This window comes from Myotis myotis, unplaced genomic scaffold (assembly GCF_014108235.1).
Source record: "Myotis myotis isolate mMyoMyo1 unplaced genomic scaffold, mMyoMyo1.p scaffold_m19_p_6, whole genome shotgun sequence".
Taxonomy (NCBI): Eukaryota; Metazoa; Chordata; class Mammalia; order Chiroptera; family Vespertilionidae; genus Myotis; species Myotis myotis.
The window spans coordinates 61,171,084-61,192,252 of NW_023416368.1; positions in this window are offsets into that span (position 1 = coordinate 61,171,084).

Consider the following 21,169-nt stretch of genomic DNA (forward strand, 5'->3'; position numbering starts at 1 on the left):
GCTGACAATACCAACATGGATTTAGAATCGCTCGTTTGAAGTTCCGCTGAAGTGGGATCATAGTCTGAGGGTTGCTTTCCCTCAGCTCATGCCTCCAAATATCACTCTGAGCCACATGCAGCAGCCTGCATAACCTTCAGGGGAGGATGAGAAATGACATCTATTCGATACTCATTCTCTTTCCTGTCTCTGCAACCCTATTAAATAATTGAAATAGGTGTGACATGAGGGTAGAACTGGTGATAAGACTTTGCTGTTAAGCGAGCGAAAAGGACAGAGTGGTCCAGAGCGCTGGGTGTCTGGCTTTTGGCTTTTGGCCTCTCACTTTTCACACTGATTATCCCATTCATCAAACTGTGCAAATCGGGATATGAAAGGCAAAGGAATCTCTTTCGCCGGACCACTGCCAAAGGAACACTTTGAATTCTTTAGGATTTGTACTTTTGATGTCAACATCAAAAAGAAAATTTCTTAGGAAAAGAAGTTTGGCACCGGGAAGTCATTGGACATGAAATGCTGCAGGGCACAGAAAAGCTCTGTGTGACATACCGAGTGAACAACACATTTGTTCAGTGAGGCACCAGCTCCGTGTTTTCACAAATGTTCAGTTGGGTTTTTGTTTGTTTGTTTAATAGTTTGTTTTTTACAAATAGTAATTCTTCCTACCTGTAAACCTAAACAGCTTTACTCCTAAACAAGTTCCATACAGCACTGTATGGCTATGGATGCTTTCTGGCTGAAAGTGTATTAATTTGAACAGACTTAGATCTGTAACCCAGTTTTACTTTCCATATTTATTCAAAATTCACTTTCATAAACTTAGAAAATAGGAGATTAGTTATTGTAAACTTTACAAAGCTTTACAAATTTAAATTCCAGCAATAAGTTTTATTTTAGTCTAAAACTATTTTCTATATAACCATTTACTGTGAAACAACTACTGCAGTTCATTCAAGTTTTGGAAGAAGCAATTTCTTCTTTTTTTTTTTAGTATATTTTATTGATGTTTTTACAGAAAGGAAGGGAGAGGGATAGAGAGCTAGAAACATCGATGAGCGAGAAACATCGATCAGCCCCCTCCTGCACACTCCCCACTGGGGATGTGCCCGCAACCAAGGTACATGCCCTTGACCGGAATCGAACCTGGGACCCTTGAGTCCGCAGGCCGACGCTTTATCCACTGAGCCAAACTGGTTAGGGCAGAAGCGATTTCTGTAAACAGTCATTCACACAGTGAAGGTTTTGCCTTTCCCTATCCATGCTACCATCTGACTCAGGCATTCAGATTGCTGTCCAATGAGAGTATAATAGAAACTTCATGCTTTCTATTTAGAAGGAATCTCTTGCTTATTATATGACTGTCTATGTTGAGGCAGCAAAGTGGGGCAGGTACAAGCATGTGTCTGGAGGAAGAATAATTAGGCACAAATCTGAGCTTTGCTACTTCTTAGCTGAGGGACCTTGGTAAGCTTAGTTAACATTTCTGTGCCACAGTATCATTATGTGTAAAATAGTGACAAATGTGAGGACTATCTCATAAAGTTGTGAGAATTAAAATAAATTGATACTTCAAGTGCTAGGAGATTCATTGAGACAAAATAAATACCATTAAGAGCTGGATAAATAAAAGTGCTCAAGGAATTAATTCCCTATGTTCACTATGTTTTTATCAACATATTTTATTTATAATGAATATGATTAAGTAATAGCTTCATTAATGATGAAGTGGTAAAATATTTATGGTTGCCTGGAATCATTGATTGAGCTTTTTATAATAATGATGATAAAAATAATTAAAAGAAAAAGCTAACTAATTACTATTTGAAGTTTGTCAACTATTTGACCTCTATGGGGATAGACCATGTCTTAGATAAGTGGAACCTAACCTTATGGCTTTTCTTTGCTGTCTGAACCTCAATCCTACAGCAGCTGAACCAAGAATTTTCTAGTGTTAAAACTTTGTAGAGAAATGCATGTCATCTTTCACTTCTGTTCCATTAACACATTGCCAAGTGTTCTTTACTTACACTAATGTTTTTCAACATTTCATGGACTTTAAAATTTTTGCATTGTAAATATCTTATTTTGATCATTTTTTTTTACTTCATCTTTATGATGGCAATGTTCTTAATTGCCTTTTGTTTACCAACTCGTTAGGTATTATAAAGAACAGGTTGTGCTCTGAAAAACTAAAATAGCCAATGATATTCAATAGGAAAGTTTGTTGAAGAGTTACATGCACCGGATGATGTTGTGAATATTTGAGTACTTACGGAAATTATATATTTTTTTTCACTTTTCTAAATCACAATAAAAATTTTTAACACAATAACATTGAGCTGAACAGCTTTTACATGATCGTCAACTGCACATGATGGCTTTATTATAACTGTTGAACTTACAGCATTTACCTGAGGTACTGGCTTGGTTCAATTTGGCATGAGTTGCGCAGTGAAAAGTTTTTTTTGGCTCCTCTGGGGATATCAGAGTGTGCACCATCAATTAAATTGCTTACCGTAGACATGCCTAAGGACAAGCCACTGCACTGAGTTTGAATTGGGTAAGAGAATGTGAGACTAGGGAGTTTATTTACATGGGCTGGATAACACTATAGATGATATTTAATAGGGGTCAGTTGCTCTGCCTTTGTATAATGTCAACAGGGATGTAACTATTTTCTCCCCAGTTTTTCAAACTATAGAAATCCTGGGTTTGGTAGCCCTGAATGTGGATGGCTAAAATGGGCTTTCCTCTTTCTCTGAAATTTTCATATATACATTTGTGGTTTTTAGCATGACAGATAATCTCTCTGCCCAACCTGTTAAATAGATATGCTATGAAGATAAAGGCAGCTTTGACCTAATCCTGACACTAAACTCATACATAGAGTATATATTTCATGTTTACAATCATCATCATTATTATTTTAACTAATAATTATTGAATACGTACAACAGGAATTGTCTTATGTGCTTTTTATGATAACTTACAACTTCTCTATGAGATTGTACTACAGTTACTATTTCTGTGTAGTAAACTACCCCCAAACTTAATGGGTTAAAGCTATCATTTATGCCCTAGCTGGTTTTGCTCAGTGGATAGAGCATCAGCCTAAGGACTGCAGGGTCTCAGGTTCAATTCCAGCACATGCCCAGTTTGCTGGCTCAAACCCCAGTAGGGAGTGTGCAGGAGGCAGCCAATCAATGATTTTTTCTCATCATCAATGTTTCTCTTTCTCTTTCTCCCTCTCCCTTCCTCTCTGAAATCAATAGAAATATATTTTTAAAAAAGGGAAAGCCAATTATAAAAGTACTAGTCTGAAAGCCAGCAGGTTTGAAACCCCCAAAGAACCAATTTTTTATGTTGAGTCTGAAGACAGGAAAAAAGGCCTATGCCTCAGCTCCAGTGGTGAGGCAGGAGGAAGGAGGAGTCCTTTCTTACTCAGCCTTTTGTTCTATTCAACTCTTTAATCGATGGGGTGGAGGCCACCCACATTAAGGAGGGCAGTCTGCTTTATTTAGTCTAATGACCCAAATGTTCATTTTATCTAGAAACACCTTCACACACACATTCAGAATAATGTTTGGCCAAATGTCTGGCATGCTTTGTTCTAGTCAAGTTGACACAAAATTAATCATCACAGGATCCTTCTAGCTTCTGCCCGCTCCCTGCTCCCAAAGCCAAGGCACATGTTTTGGGTTTTTATGGTAGCACCTTTCTTCCAGGCACCATGTGTCTGCTATAGTTATGATTGCTATATAACGAATTATTCCAAAAGTTAGTGGCTTAAAACCAACAGTTTATGCTCATGAATTCTGTGGGTTGAAATTCAGACATTCTAGCTAGGCTGGGGCATAGCAGTGGAGCAGAATTCCCTGCTGCATGATGCCTGTGGCCTCTGCCGGAAAGATTCGAAGGTTGGATAGAGTAACTCAACAGTTGGGAGCTGGGATAATCTGGTGGGTTGTTCACTCACTTTTCTGGCATATGGATTAGGATGACTTCAAGAGTAAGACTGCTACCTGGAGCACCACACCTGGACTTGTTGTGCCCCTTGCTTTCTTCACAGTGTAATAATCTTGTGGTAGTCAAGTTTCTTAAATTGAGGCTCAGGGCTTCAAAAGCAAGTGTTCCAACAAGCAAGGCAGAAGGTGCATCCCCTCTGATGACCAGGTCTTGGAAGTCATGCAGCATTCTTCTCACGGGACTCTGTCAGAAACAGTCACAGCTCAATTCATTCAAAAGGTGTTGCAGACTCTATCTCTTGAAGCAATTCATGTCAGATAACTTGGGAGCCATGTTTAAAACCACCACAATGGACACTGTCATTATCTTCATTTTATAGTTTGGGAAATATGGACTCAGAAAGGTATGGTACTTTTTCCAAGAATACACATGTAATAAGAGGCAAAGCCAGACTGTAAACCCTTGAAGTCTGACTCCAGAGTTCATGTTAAAACCACTAAATTACCTTACTTTTTCCCATTGTGGAACACAGAAGGTGTGTTTTAGCATCTATTCTAGACCTTCTAGAGGAAGACTTACTTCCATTAAAAATTGTTAATTTAGCCCGGCCAGCATGGCTCAGTGTTTGAGCGTTAACCTATGAACCAGGAGGTTACAATTCAATTCTCAGTCAGGGCACATGCCTGAGTTGCAGGCTTGATCCCTGGTGTGAGGTGTGCAGGAAGCAGACAATCAATGATTCTCTCTCATCATTGATGTTTCTTGTATCTCCCTCTCCGTTCCTTTCTGAAATCAATAAAAGTATATTTTTAAAAATAGTTCATTTATTCAACAAACTTTTAGTAATGCCAATAATAGTCAAACACTGGCCTGGGTTCTAAGGATACAGTGGTAAACAAGAGGGACATCGTCTTTCTTAATGCAACATAAAATCTAGTTTCTCATTATCTTTCTCAGAACGTTTATATTATTTCTTGCAATAGATCCTTGTCATTTTTTTTTTAATGTGAAGATTTATTTTTGCTAGAGGGTTTAGTCTGTGTGGCTAGGGCAGGTCAATCACAGTAATGACTCCTGTTTATTTTTGTCTCCCTGTATTCTAGGCCTTTGGTAGTATCTCCCAACAATGTTTCTGGACTTGGCAAAATGCGACTCTTTTTTGGTCAATGTGGGTGAAGATAAAACTATGCAAACTGAGCCTTGAAAAATACTTGTGCATTAGCATTTGCCCTCTTGCTTTTCTTACAAAGTGGTTAAAGCCAAAGTAGCCATTGGAAGGTGAGCGAAATGTGGCCCAGTTACCCTCATTGCTCCAGGCAACAGATACGAGACATGAGTGGGGCGGTCTGAGACCCACCCGTCCCCAGCTGACTTCAGATGTATGGACAAGCCTAGTTGAGAGTATCTGAGTCTAATCCAGATCCAAATAACAACGTCACAGAATGATAAGCTAAAAAAAATGGGAATTGTTTGAAATGTTGCGGTTGTTTGTTATGCAGCCATATAAAACTGCTCCAGTGATCTTTAAAATAATGCCCATGTTTTCTGTTCTCGAGACTTTACACTTGATAAATATGTACAGCGTGTTCTGCAAGTCTCTGAAGAGGTTAAGTGCAGATTTAATGCTTGCCACACTATTTTTTGAAGGATATGACAATCTATTTTAACACCACATTTACATATAGAAATCATCTTTCCCATTGCTAGATTGGTTAATTTCAGCTGCTAAATTAACTTTACAACCATAACAATGACACTGATCGTGACTAATTCTGATTCTTCTAAATCAAGCTCCTTAGATTTTTATACCTAATAGAGCTCTTAAAATATATATTGAAGACTTTTTAAGTCCAAATATGTCATATTGAAAATAAAACTAATACTTAAAAGTAGAGGGTGCTTTAAACTTTTTTATCGTTGACAGCATTACAGATGTCCCCCATTCTTCCCTTTGCCCCCCTCTACCTACCTCCTGCCCTACCCTGGCCTTCATCACACTGTTGTCTGTGTTCATAGGCTATGCATATATACATAAAAGTTTTAAAAATTGAGCAATCCCAAATGCAAACTATAAAATCCTTTTGACAGGGCTCTTTCCTTTGGCTAGCTTATATTTCATTCTTTTTATATTATTTTGAATGATGATACAAAAGGTATTCATACTTCTTTAAAGTATAATATTGTGTTTGGAAATCTCAATAATGTTAGACAATTTCTTAAGAGACTGAGTCTTCTCATCTAGCCTCTACCTTTAAATACAGTAGTTGTCGAATAGATCTTACCATGGAGGGCATATTCTTTAAAAAATACATGGGCAAAGACTATTCTAAGTCTTTTTTTAAAATATATTTTTTATTGTTGATAGTATGATAGATACCTTGTATCCACCCCTTCTCCCAATCCCTACACACCCCCTACCTCCCACCCCCCAGGTCTTCACTACCTTATTGAACTGCGTCCATGGGCTATGCATATAAATATATAAGTTCTTTGGTTTGCCTCTTCTTATCCTAAGTCTTTACTTGTCCCAGTCAATCATCCCCTGGCTTTCTTATTTCTTTTATTTAGTCTTAGTTTCTTGAGCTTTACCCAAGTTCCACCTCCATGCTTACTTAGCTGCACATTTAGCCTCACTTTTATAGTGTGCCAACCTCCATACCTGCTCCCTTTTCACCTGCAAGCATTCCTTATGGAGAGACATTCCCTCCACTAACTTTGGTTCTGTAGAACCTTCAACAACAGGGCTAATCTGAGTGACAAATCTAATATGATAAGCTTGAACTAGTCCACTTGTAAAACATTACAGTGAAGTTGTATATAATAAACTTGATGTAGACCTGGAGCATTAATAGGTCCCTGTAATCAATCATTATTTTCAAGACAGTAAAAACAGAGATTCAAAACATAGTATAACTTTACCAACTAAAAGTCTTGTCCCCAAACAAGTATTTTTAAAAAAATATATCTTATTGATTTTTTACAGAGAGGAATGGAGAGGGATAGAGAGTTAGAAACATTGATGAGAGAGAGAAACATCGATCAGCTGCCTCCTGCACACTCCCTACTGGGTTTGTGCCTGCAACCAAGATACATGCCCTTGACCAGAATCAAACCTGGGACACCTGAGTCCGCAGGCCAATGCTCTATCCACTGAGCCAAACCGGTTAGGGCCAAACAAGTATTTTTAAGACACCTACCAGGTACTTAACACCATGAAGATATGTCATTCACATGCCTTGAGGCTGATTAAATTTGGGCTTGGATTCCAGCCTCTTTTTCAGGCCCACACGCCTTTGATTGTATGAGATCTACTGGACCCCAGCTCTGTTCTCATCATCTTCCTGCCTTCCTCATTGCCAAGTGTTACTTACTTTGGAAAGGGGGTCTAATGAAAAACATGTGTGTCATTGAGTATAAATCCTCTTCTTATTTACTGGTTACCCAGGTCAGATTATTTTGAGATTGAGTTTGTTGCCATTCTCCTCTATTTTTCCCCCAAAAGTGTTAGGAACTGAAAAATTTCAGTATGTTGAACAGTATCATTTCCTCTATCATCCCATATTTCCACTCTAATCTACATATTTGTGTTGAGTGATAAATACATTGATTAAAAAGCTACATTGCATCAAATTTAAGAAAAATTAGATCATAGAAACATGCAGCATAGAGCATATATTTCTGTTTCATGTCATTTGTTTTGATCTTTTGCTCATCCAGATGGATTACAACATAAACCAGTTTGATCACTAAAGATAAATAATGGAAGGATGATCTTCCAGTCTGAGCGAAATCATTTTAACTTTTACATCAAATCTAGTTCCCTGTAAAAGCAGACTATGTTAAATTAAACATTCCTCTTGTCTTGTCATATACCTACTCTACAGTCAGGAATCGGTTCCCCAAGCATCATTACTTTTTCCCTAAAATCTATCACCACCCCACCAGAAATCTCTTTGAACACATTTAAAGCGTCCTCGTTTAGCACAGAATTTGCTTTAACTGTAGAAAATGCCAAAGGCCACATCACATTTCATGATGCTTCCTTGGAATGGTACTCTTGGATATGGAACTTAGGGCAATATATGAACATGCAAATAGTTTACCACAGTGATGGCGAACCTATGACACGTGTGTCAGAGGTGACGTGCGAAATCATTTTTTTTGGTTGATTTTTCTTTGTTAAATGGCATTTAAATATATAAAATAAATATTAAAAATATAAGTCTTTGTTTTACTATGGTTGCAAATATCAAAAAAATTCTATATGTGACATGGCACCAGAGTTAAGTTAGGGTTTTTCAAAATGCTGACATGCCGAGCTCAAAAGGTTCGCCATCACTGGTTTACCACATGTGCATTTGAGAAAGGGAAATGTGCTCCCTGTTCCTCTGACAGTGTGTGAGCTCCATTCTTTTCTTAGGAATGCCTTCTTGTTCTCTTCTTGTCAAAGCCCTCAGAGAAGAGACGGCAGCACTGCAGAGCACCTGCCCAACCTACCCCATTGGGTCTCTGCTGAAAGCAAATCCCAGTCATGTGCCTGTGGCTAGGGGCAATGTCTAGCTGCTTCTCCTATGTGAGTGCAAAAATCCAGGTTATTCTAGAATCCCTAAGTCCTGTAGACCAAGCACGCCACAGCACCACTTTTCTCTCCACTTTACACAGGCCAGGGGGAGCAATTAAGATTAGCCCTTCTAATTAATTCTCAGTGTTAGACTCAGAGAAGTTGGATAAACAGTTCCTGAGCCAGGAAGTCTAAGGAGAGTCTGGGAAGTCTCTTTATTTTGTGGCATTTTATTTTCCAGGACTGATTTCATTTCAGAGCTGTTTGTTGGATGAGGAGCAGTTGGAAGAGAAGCGGTGCTGAGTGAGAGAGGGAATGATTGCCAAGAGTTAGGATTTGGGTATGTGCATCTACAGTCTCTGGCTTCTCTTAAGTGCAGATAGTATAGTGTGCCCGCTGGGAAGGAAGCCCCAGAAGTGTAGGAGAGCAGAACGCATTTATTCAGTGCCTGGCCCAGAAGGAGCTCAGTAAATGCTGGTGAGGTGTAATGGTGTTTTTAATTAATGCTCTTTCTATGCATTAAATGCTATAAATATGATTTAATAACAGCAATACATGGAAGTGATCAACATTTTCCAGTGCTTTAGAGAAAAACACAATACACTATGGCAATTGTCTTTGCAATAAATGTTAAACATGTTCCCGAATGTTGAATTTGAAAATTGCTCAGGTAGATAGCTTCATTTTCTTCTCACTTTATTTTGTCCTATTTATATAACAGGAGTTTCTTTAAGTACATGTTAAAAATGCCTTCCAAAAAACAAAACAAGACTTATGTTCCCTGGGTATGTACGGAGCATGTAGATAAGGCACAGTGAGTAGGGTCCAAGGAGCCTATAAGAGGCAATTAGCAAATAAAAGGATGCTCGTGAAGATGGGTGTAAGGAATTTTGACTTTGATGCTATGACTAGTGAAGACTTGTAGCAGGCAAATATTTACAACATCCGATATTTGTTCCTAGGATGAAAGACATTTCCAATCATGCAGGGGGACTCTTATGAATTCTTAATGGATATCCTATCAAGTAGAAACTTACTCTGAGGCCAGTCCAGGAATGACCACTGTGTTGGTTCATTTTATGTGTCAAATTGGATATTTTTAAATGAGATTAACTTTTAAATTAGTTAGTATAGTGTTCCCAGCTGGACAGGAAGCCCCGGATCTGTAGGAGAGCAGAAAGCATTTATTCATTGCTTATTAAATTAGTAAAAAAATTGGTCTTATAATATGGGTGGGTCTTATTCAAGCAGGTGAAGGCCAGATCAGAACAAACACGCCAGATCCATCAGGAGAAAATTCTCCATAGACTGATTTTGAACTTCATCTGCACTGTCAGCTGTCTTGGATATCTGCCCGCTGTACACTCTGAAAATTTTGGACTTCCCAGCCTCCATAAATTGCACAAGCCAATTCTTTATAATAAATCTCTTTAAGTATACAGGGTGGGGCAAAAGTTGGTTTTCAGTTGTGAGTATGCAAAACGTTTACTCTTGTATTGCTTTTTATTATTATATTATTTTCCATAGGAACAAGTATAAACCTACTTTTTCCTTACTTTGTATATTTTTGTACTGTATTTATATTATATATATATATATATATCTTCCATTGGTTTGTTTGTCTGGAGAAACCTGGCTAATACTACTACCAACAGCCTTTGAAAATTTCTCTTGGTTGGCACTAGCTGAAAGAAGGAATGGAGACCTAGAGAACTAGCTGGGTGGCAAGCAGAAAGTGAGAGAGCAGGAAAAACATTGACAGCTGTGGCTTGAAATATTGGTCTTGTAATGTTTTGATTTGGCTAGTTATGCAAATTTCAAAAGTGATTTGCCTTTCTTAAAACATGTCTTCAAAGTTAAAAATAAATGGACCACAAGGAGTGCAGTAGCATAGTGAGGTTAAGTATTGACTACTGATCACTTATATCCCCTTTCCTTCTGCTGCTTATTGCTCCTGACTGATCTCTATCAAGACCCAGGTTTGACTCTGTCAACACGTTAACTTAGTGAAAGATAATCTGACAGTATCACTCCCCTGCTTAAGTGACTTTGATTACTTCCCACGGCCTTATTTGTAAATCTAATTTTCTTGTCGTGGCACACAAGGTCTCTTAACAATCTGATTCCAAAAGACATTTCTCCTTCCAGGTCTCCCTAGGGTCCTTTCACTCTCTGATTGCCGTGGTCTTATTGATCTACTCATCGCTGCCTGAATATACGATTTTATGCTGGTATTGTCCCCTCTCCCTTGGATGTTCTTTTGCTGTTCTTTGGTGGTTGAATTTCTAGGCCCAACTAAAAATAAGGAACTTAAGTGTAAAATATTTTCCCTATTCCATAGAATCAGAAACATCCCTGTCTTTTAGCCATCAGAGCACTTTTTACATGTCTGTGATCAGACCATCACACCAGTTTTTAGTAGACTTTGCCTCATCCAAGTCTGATTCTCCTGTGGAGCTCCAGGTAGACAAACCTGGTTGGAAACTTAATTATGCTGCTTGGTAGCTGTGCAACACTGGGAAGTTACTTCCTCACTGGGACCCAATTTCCTCCTCTGGAAAATTGTGAAAATAATAGTACTATTAGGAAAATTAAATGTTTAATTCATCAAAGTATTTAGAATGGTGCCTTGAATATAGAAAAATTTCTAAAATATTAGCTTCATTTAGCTATTGTTTCTTAAAGAAATATTAATAGTTATGTGCCATTAGTTATTCTTTATCATTATCATCATCATCCTTACAATTACCGAGTTCACATTTATTTTTGAATGGTGAACATAAATGTCACACAGATGTTCATTATGTTTATCGATATAAGAATTGCTTTGGTCATTAGGCTTAAGCACTGGGAAATTGGATGCTCAGTTTTCATTCCATTTATTAGGTAAAGAAATGCAGCCTATAGTTATGAAAAGCATGCTTTATGCCCTAAAGCTGTTTTCCTTAATGGCTGAGAATTTAAATTACCCAATTAAAATGAAATAATATTTCCCGTTTATGCAACATAACTATGTTTATAAAGACAACACATTATGAAATTACACTGGAAGAACCAATTTATAAATGGTGTAAGTATACATTTTTGTCTTAGTGTAATATAGCAAATGTTAGTACAATTATGTGTAAATTTAACCTTTGAAATGTTAGTAATCTCAACTCTTTGAAACAAAATCAATATAACTTTGCATGAGCTATATGTGTAGCATTCACTGTTAGTAATAACAAACAGCCTCAAATGCCAAATATATTTAAATTTTATATTTTTATGTTATTGTATCAGGTCAAACATCTCTCATTTTCAGATATATTCTAAATTATACTTAAACTTATGACAGTCACAAGTGAGAGTATGCCCTTCCCCGTATAGAGGTAATGCACATATTATTAAGTTTCAAATATAGGACCTATTGGGTGAGTCTACCACCATCTGCATTACATTTGCAACTTTAATAACAAATCACACTCAATGTTATGGTTCTCAGATACCTAAATCTGTACCTTTGGGAATATTTGATATAGATCCACTTGGTTTCAATATACAGTTAAAGCATTTTTAAGTTAATAGTGCAAATATTTCATTGCTATTTTAGAGGTGAACATGCCAACTGTTGGGATAAAAATGTCATATTCAGTAGGAATGAAGCCAAGAAAGATATGGGCCTGGCGTCTTAATGCTGCTATTTGGCAGTGAAAATCCTGGATGGGCTGAACACCCTTTATCCTTCATTGAAAAGACTGAGGATTAGAGGGGAACCATGATCCTTCGCGAGGTCAAACTTGTGGATCCTGTGGAAACCCACAGAAATGGAATGGAGTTTCACTGAGACAGGAGAGCAATACCAGTCTTCACATAATCAGGAAGAATTGTTTCAAAACCTAAATTTTCCAGAGCTGATGGTATAGTCCCTGAAACAATGATTGATGTTTCCAAAGATACATCAGTGGAAGATGCTCTAAAAAGAACCTATATGCTCCATCTAAAGATGCAGGAAGTGAAGGTGATAGAGGCAGTAGGGTTCCAGGGGACCAGAAACACAAGAAAGTCAATGGGCATTGAGCCTGGAGAGAGCAGCTTCTCCCCTCCTTGTCTTAGCGTTGGAGTCTGGCGCCACCTCTTCAGTTGCCAATAAAGAGCCATGAGTCCAAAAAATATAAAAATTGTAAGTAAATTTTAAGCTTTCAACTTTTATTCTTGACACATTTTTGAGTGATAAGGCAAATATCCCTATTCATGTTTACAGGAGTGGGGGAGATAGAGAGATAGGTAGAAGGTAGAATGATGGCAGTTTTATTTTGTGGTTTTGTTTTATTTTTGTCGTAACTTTACAGCAATTTTAAAGTTATAGACTCTGTGTTTAAACATCTCTCCCTAAAGAAGTCTGAGGTGTATGACAATGTAGATGTGACTCTTCTAATACAAGGTACTAGAAAACTCTCTTTGTAAAACTATGAATTAAAGTAAATAACTGTTTATCAAAATAAAATTATAATTTGTCTTATAATTGTAATATGCCATTGCTTTAAAAGAGAGCAATGCAACCTAGTCGCAAGGAGCCCAGACTCTCGAGCCAGACTGCCCACGTCCAGTTGCACTGACATACTCTCTGTGGCTCAGTTTTCTAATCTGCAAAATGGGGATGCTGAACATAATAGTCCCTACCACTTAAGTAATCAAGAGGATTCAATGAGTTCATGCATGTAAAGTACTTAGAATAGTATTTGTCCAGCATAGTGGCAAGTCTCTGCCCTAAGATCTCACTCTCTAATAAGAGACCTTTTTCACATTTGAATGGAGTGCTTAGAATCTCCATCATTTGAAACAAAATCTTGTCCTTCCCACTTGTCTTCTATTAGTCTGTAAGTATCTGAGATGCTGTGATTGATTCCTATTCATTATTTTTTCCCCAATTTCAGTTAACATGGGGACTTGCTTAATAAATGTTCTTTGACACCTATATATTTGGAACCACTCAAAAACCTAATGTTGATGTTCTAATTCTTTTTAATTCTCAGACATAATTCTTAAACTTGTATATAATCCTTGCCATGTAACACCATAGCAGAACTATCAATAATTCATACTTTAGGTTGATTTGTATTTAATTTTACCTAAAAACAACTATATAGGTCAGAAACTGTATAGCTTGGCACTGATAATACAAGAATAATACTACATTAAGCATAATCTCTATCCTGGATGAGCTCAAAATTGAACTGTCTTATGAGTCAGTGATTTCACTTCTGGGTATATATCTGAAGAAATCCAAAACACTAATTTAAAAGAATATATGCACCCCCGGTTTACTGCAGAATTATTTACAATAGTTAAGATATGGAAGCAACCCAAATACCTGTCAATAGATGGGTGGATAAAAAAACGTGGTATATATACACACTGGAATATTACTCAGCCATAAAAATGAATGAAATCTTACCATTTGCAACAGCATGGATAGACCTGGAGGATATTATGCTCAATGAGATGTCAGTCAGAGAAAGACAAATACCATATGATTTTACTTATATGTGGAATCTAAAGAACAAAATAAACAAGCAAACAAATAAAATAGAAACAGATTCATAGATACAAAAAAATGGACTATGGTTGCCAGAGGGGAGGAGGGTTGGGGGACTGGGTACAGAAGGTGAAGGGGTTGAGAAGTACAGATTGGTAGTTACAAAATAGTCATGGGGATGTAAAGCACAGCATAGGGAATATAGTCAATAATATTAGAATAACAATGTATGGTGCCAGGTGGGTACTGGACATACTTTGTAAAGTATATGATTGTCTAACTACTATGCTATACACCTGAACTAATACAAGATGATATTGAATGTAAAATTTAATTGAAAAATAAAATTTCAAAATTGATCATCTAAATGCAACATTTTTGGGTCAAAACTACTGAGGCCATGAAAAAATTTTGGCATGTTCTTTCTGTTTGGAGGAAGTCATATCCATGAGGGACTTGAGTGGCTCTGGGAAGGCAGATATGAACGTTGAGTGGCTCTGGGAAGGCAGATATGAACCCAAAGTCACTGCCCCTGGATAGGGTTATAGGAAAGGAGAATCAAGAAGGAGGGAAACTAAGGATGAGGATGTGAAGAGCATAGTAGAAAAAAATTATTTTTGCATGATTTGTAATTATTGTGGACTAAAAGTCCTAGAAAAGAGGGTTGGGGGGTATTTTAACCCGTGCATTCTCACAATGTTGTCCTGGACCTGTAGCATCAGCATCACTTGGCAACTTGTGGTAAATGAAATTCTTTGGCCATATTTCAGGCCTTCTGAATCAGAAACGCTGGTGGACGGAGTCCAGAAATCTGGTCTTCACAAGCTCTGTAGGTGGAACCTCTGTCAAAAACTAAGCCAGACTGTATGTGGATAATTATTCATGTTCACTGCCTATTCAGTTAAAGGCAAAGAAACTTAATTTTCAAAACACCATCATTGTGATCTTTAAACATTGCTGCATATAGAAGTCATGTTATTTTCTGCTCTCTTTAGTGATTAAAAAAAAAACACATAAGTAGCTAACAATACCAAGCAGTGTTTGCTTAATACTGAAAGATTATTTGTAATAATAGTAAATACTAGAGATGTTCAGAGAAAGTGGCAATAACCGCAGGTGCAGGTGATTGTGGAGAGGATCTGGAGATGGAATTTAGGAGAAGTTGTCCTGTTCCAGCTCGGGATTTCTAAACAAAACTTCTGCTTATTTACTGCTGAATAACAACCCACCTCAAACTTGGTAGCCTAAAACAACACGTTATTTTTCTCTCTCATAGTTTTAGGGGTTTACTGGGCTCAGCTGGGAGGTTCTTGCTTTGGGGTCTCTTTTGCAGTGGCAGTCTGATTTTAGCTGGGGTGGAATTCTTCAAAAGTTTCACTAGGCTGGATGTCAACAAGCACTGCTTCACTCACAGGTCTTGGCTGCTTTCTCCACTCGGGGTCTCATCCTCAAGGGTCTCTCCATCCGACTTGGGCTTCTCATAGCTTCATGGTCTCAGAAAGGTGCTGGCTTCTGAAAGAGGAAGAGGGACTCAAATGCTGGAAATAACACTACCTGTTCTATTGGTCAAAGTGATCACAGATCAAGTCTCAATTCAAGGGGAGGGAACACACAGGTGTGAGTACATGGTTTACTATTGGAGGGTCATCTTTTGGAGACTAAGTCACTGACTATTCAGGAAAATGCTGGATTTGGCCTAGATGATCACTGGAGTATTCTTGCTTGTAGTTCCACCTTTCTAGGATCCCTAAAACTTACCTACATAAATTATAACTCACTAAGCATAAGAGCAAACTATGCCTAGAATGGCTTGGCTGGTGTGGCTCAGTTGGATGAGCATCATGCTGTGCACCAGTAGGTTGAGGGTTTGATTCCAGGTCAGGGTTTGCCAGCTTGATCCCAGATAGGAAGTGTGCAGGACGCAATCAATCAATTGATGTTTCACTCTCACATTGATAATTCTCTCTCTCTCTCCCTCTCCCTTCCTCTCTAAAAATCAATAATATAAATATAAATATAAGAATAAATATAAATATATACCTAGAATGAAGATTGTATTTTCTATTCACATGACATTTTTTTTTCAATTAGTTACCAGTATGAGCTGTTGAAAAGAAAAAACAAAGAAAGTTTTCTTTAGGTTATAAAACCACTAGTAACTCCCAGAAAACTATATCTTCATGTTGATGAAGCATCTTTGCTTTAATTTCATCTCTATAATCAGAGCACACTAATGTCCCCAGCTGCATCACAATCTCAAAGTAATGATATATAATCCTTGCATTTGTGTATATAAGTTTTTATTTTATTTTCTGATTCTGAGGGTCATATTTTTTTTTCCAATCAATGCCTTAGGTTCAAATAAGAAGTTTACTCAGGTTAATTCAACTGACCTTTAGCTTCATAATGGCATGTTCCATGCTTTTATTTTATTTTTATTTATTAAATTGATTAGGGTGACATTGGTCAACATGAACATACAGGTTTCAAGTGTGGGTTTCTATGTTACAAGATCTGTATATTGCACTCTATACCTCCCTCCCAAAGACAAATCTTCTCCTGTCACCTTATATTAGGACCCTCTTCTCCCCACAACCCCTTTCCTTTGGCAACCACCACACTGCTGTTTGTGTTCGTGAGTTTTTAAAATAAACAATACTTTATAAATTCATTTTAGAATTTTTTTTTTTGGGGGGGGGACTTTTATCTCATTAAAATCATTATGCCTTGAATGAATAATGGTTCTATTTTGACCCAGATGTTTTTAAATACAAGGTTCTGTAGACAAACACAATGTCCTCTAGGAAATTCTTTTTGAGTGGAATAATTGCAGATTTTTAAAGAATTTTTTAATATACAGACTCTGTTGCTCAGAGTATTTATCTCATGGGATCAAGCCAGATGCCATATCCTTGTATGAAAGTCATTAAGGTTTTACCAAAGAAACAAAATAAATTTCTAAGCTCTAAATAATTAAAATTTACTTTTAATTATTCTCAAAAGAGTAGTAAAGGAATTTTACAAGATTTGAATTTATACTGAAATCCTTATGAAACTATTCTTCACTAGAATGCCAAAAACATCTTTTCTTTTCCTTAACATTTTACTATAGCATCTAAATTAAGGGGAATAGAAATTTTTATATTTCATGCCTTGGACAGTTTCTCTCTCTTTTTTTTGTTTACACTATTCATATTTGAAGGCCTACGCAGAACATTTTCCTCCACAGTTATAGTGCACTATATATAGTACCTGCTATTCAAATTTAGGTCACAGCCATAGCATATTTTTAATCACTCCCTATATTGGCTAATTATGGGATGTGAAACTGTGAATTCCCACAGAAGATATTTTGCTTTTTCTGTCATCTAGCCACCTCCACCTTGATGCCTTCTTAGATCACTCTATGTAAGTCGCCAGCCACAACATTCCTCCTGCCCATCCACTCATCTTATTGCTTGCTAGCACCGAGCACAGCACCTGGCATAATGAAAAGCTGCAATAACTATTGGTGAATAAATGAAAACATTGATTTCTTTAAGTGAATGAAAGCATTCCTGGTCCCAAATGATCTCAACTGGCACCTTGAATTTCTAAGATCATCTGGACAAGAAAGGAGTATATTGGTTTTTAAGGGTAGTTTCTTCCAATGGAACACTTCTCAAAACCTAGGAGATTGGCTTTTTTGGAGTGAAAATATTAGAAAAACATTTTTGAGAAATAAAATTTAACAAAGATGCTAACAACTTATATTTAGTATTAACTTTTATTAACTTTTAATTAACTATTTTGAAGGTTAGTATAAGTCACATTTTAACAGGTGTCTTTTTTTAATTTCAAAGTAAAAAGGAATATTAAAATTTTCCACTTTGCTCCCAGAAAACTGGGTTATACAGTAAAATGAATGGGATGAATAAAAATCACTAGAGCATAGTGACACAATGTGTTTTCTGTTTTAAGAAACAATCATCTGTTCTGCTAGTTATAGCCTTTCATCATGGACTTCCAAGGATGCTAATGAAAGTTATCCTCAGTGCAGTAGTACGTTTAGCCTCACTATGTCAAAGAAAGTATTCTTAATCTGGTTTTTAACATTGGGGGAAAGGAGTCAAAGAGAAGTAACATAAAATTTTAGATCAGAGAATAGCATATGCACTTGCTAAAGAAGGATAATAAGCAAGTTTCTCAACTGTGTCAGTTGTATGGTCCCTTTGATCATATAATGCTGCTCCTGCTAATGGCAAATTGTGATAGAATATGAGACCAATTGCAGGGAAGAGTAGCACATGACAAGTTTTGCATGAGTGGCATAGTGATGCCATGCCGAATAATGTTTTTTTTTAAAATATATTTTATTGATTTTTTACAGAGAGGAAGGGAGAGGGATAGAGAGTTAGAAACATCGATCAGAGAGAAACATCGATCAGCTGCCTCTTGCACATCCCCTACTGGGGATGTGCCCGCAACCAAGGTACATGCCCTTGACCGGAATTGAACCTGGGACCTTTCAGTCCCCAGACCAATGCTCTATCCACGGAGCCAAACCGGCCAGGCTATGTTTTTATTTGTTTGCATTCATTTAAGTGAACTAGTGACTATAAAATCAGTGATACTCAATCTTACATATTAATAATGATAGAAACCTATTTACCATTATCATTTTACATGAAAGCATTAGAAGTAATTTCAAATGTAAGAAATAGCAATGTCATATTTGTTAGTCTCAGTGGAGAGCATCTTTATTACATGGAAGGTCAATATGGGATTGATTAATTATGATTTAATAACTATTCTGTTGGTAAGTGTATAAGATTTTTTATTATTGCCTTTATGGACTGAATCATGTCCCCCAAGATTCATAAATTATAGCCCTAACCTTCAATGTGACTGTATTTGGAGAAAGGGCCTTCAGTGAAATAATTAGGGTTAAATGATATTACAAGGGTGGGCCCTTAATGCAGTAGGTTTAGTGTCCTCATACAAAGAGGAAGAGCCACCAGAGAGCTCCCTCCACACACCTGGAGAAGAGGCCATTTGGGGACACAATGAGAAGGGAACCACCTACAAGCCAGAAAGAGAGGTCTCACCAGGAGCCAACTCTGACAGCACCTTAATCTTGGACTTCTAGCCTCCAGAACTGTCATAAAATAAAATTCTCTTAAGCTACCCAGTCTGTGGTATTTGGCAGACTAATAGAACTGCTGAAACACTCCACATTTTACTGGAGTAAACCAACAATGATGTTATTTGTTCACAATTCTAAGGGTCAGGTATTTCAAATATTTTTTTTAATTGATTTAAAGAAAGGAAGGAAGAGGGACAGGGAGAAGGAAACATCAATGATGAGAGAGAATCATCGATTGACTGTCTCCTGCATGTCTCCTACTGGGGATTGAGCCTGAAACTCGGGCATGTGCCCTGACCGGGAATTGAGCCATGACCTCCTGGTTCATAGGTTGATGCTCAACCACTGAGCAACCAGCCAGGCAGCGTGAGGTATTTGTTTATAGTTTTACAGCTCTTCTCTGCTCCATGTGGTAGGAGATTCCAAGGTGACCACACTCACATGTCTAGGATCTTGGTGCTGGGGAGCGAGTTTTTCTCCATGTGGCTTTTCTCTTTCTACATGTTTCTAATTCTCCAGTGATAGATGGCCTAGACCAGGGGTGAGCAACCTTTTTGTGAGTGTGTGCCAAAACCAGCAAAATCTCTGACTCAAAATTCTTCTGCGTGCCAACCCTAATTTTTTGAGAACATGTTACACCTACTTTATATCTCTTAAGGTGTACATATGTGAAGAACCTTGAAGAAATAATAAAATTCTTTCGAGCGACAAAAACACAATATATGATGATGAAAAATACATTTATTTTTTAATGTATACATGTACACTGATAGTCCAACAGAAAACTTTACGACTCCATTTGATATTATCAGTGAAACTTTTGCTGCTGCATCACTGATGACAGAGATTTTACATCAGGTTTCTATTTTGTGACCTTCAGAGATATGCACGAGCTACTACTTTCATCCATCAGGCTACTCCTATTACGAGACTTAACAAAATTCATCACTGAGAGCAAAGATTCAAAAGCCTATGTGGATGAAACCAAAACACTGGTCGGATCTAGGAAGGCAGGGAGAGTTAAGGCAGAGGCATAGGAATTGCTCTTCCCCTCTCTCGTCAATCCATGTCTATGGTCTTTAAGATAACGTGTTATGTAAAATTATTTATTTATCTAAGATGTACCTACACTGAATTTATCTGAAAAATAAAAAAGTCGATATTAAGAAAAAAATTGTAAATTGAAGATTATAAGAGAGGGTTTCGTGTGCCAGCAAAAGTTACTGGCGTGCCAGGGGTTTCCCACCCTTGGCCTAGACTGTTTTATATGGCAGATAGGTTTCCTCTCTGTGAAAGTCAAAGCTGTTAATCCTTTTAAAACCTGGATTCTGATCTCTCAGAATCTTACTTGCACAATTTTATATTGGTGAAAAAACAAGTCATCCCAAATAGTCTGAAATCAGCGGGAGATTTTGTGCATGTTAAAGCAAAACATAACATTATCAAGAATGAGCTCTTTTTTTTGCAATAATTTCAGCTGATTAAAGACTGCAGCAGACTTTAAAAGACCAGCCTAGGTTAAAATAATATAGATAACATAAAACAACAGAATGAAGAAAATATTCTTAAAAGTGACTGAATATTACTCTTAGCATAGATGAAATTTTATGTTTTATGTTGTATGGTACCAGGTTTTTCTCAATATGAAAATAGTCAATATTTTACATGTAAAGGAGACAATTTATAAATATATGTGAATAAAAAACCATATTCATTTATTAATTTATAAAATTAGTAATTATCTATGAAATGCTTACCACTTATATGATAAGCTTCCAGGCATGGGGTATACAGGATCAAACTAACAAACATTTTATTCCTAAGAGAGTCCTTAACAAAGTCAGCAGAGCTTTAACTTTCTAAAGGGGAGAGACAGATAACAACAAAACAACACAGCATTACACCAATTATTAATAAATCAGGTGGTAAACACAATGGTAAAACACACACACAAAAAACAGAAAAAGCAATAAGGTGATTGGAAGGCAATTAGGGGAGG